We start from the raw sequence: 267 nt of genomic DNA on the forward strand, positions 1-267 counted from the left end.
GTAACGACTACTCTGATAAAACATGTTAAATTTCATAACAGTAACTGACCTAACGACTTCGCTCCCCTAGGATCTTTTTACAGTTTTTTTCATATCTCCTTTTATTTTGTATCTGTTCCCTCAATCTCTGGTGTCAAATTGTTTGGCGTTGGTTCCCCGCCACTAAGCTGGCCCTTGGGTGTGGTTAACGCAACAAGTGGCGCGGCCACCTGTGGTAGCCACGCCACTCGCGTTCGTCTTTTTTCTTTTATGGTTGTGTGCGAGGAG

General features: G+C 45.3%; 1 protein-coding gene across 1 annotated transcript in view; it reads left to right on the top strand.

The window, feature by feature from the left end:
* The window catches only part of LOC119587129 (probable G-protein coupled receptor CG31760), an 11,781-nt gene that overhangs the window by 8,850 nt on the left and 2,664 nt on the right, over positions 1 to 267 (top strand). The gene's annotated exons all lie outside the window — the stretch shown is intronic.

Source organism: Penaeus monodon, chromosome 22 (genome assembly GCF_015228065.2).
Source record: "Penaeus monodon isolate SGIC_2016 chromosome 22, NSTDA_Pmon_1, whole genome shotgun sequence".
Taxonomy (NCBI): domain Eukaryota; kingdom Metazoa; phylum Arthropoda; class Malacostraca; order Decapoda; family Penaeidae; genus Penaeus; species Penaeus monodon.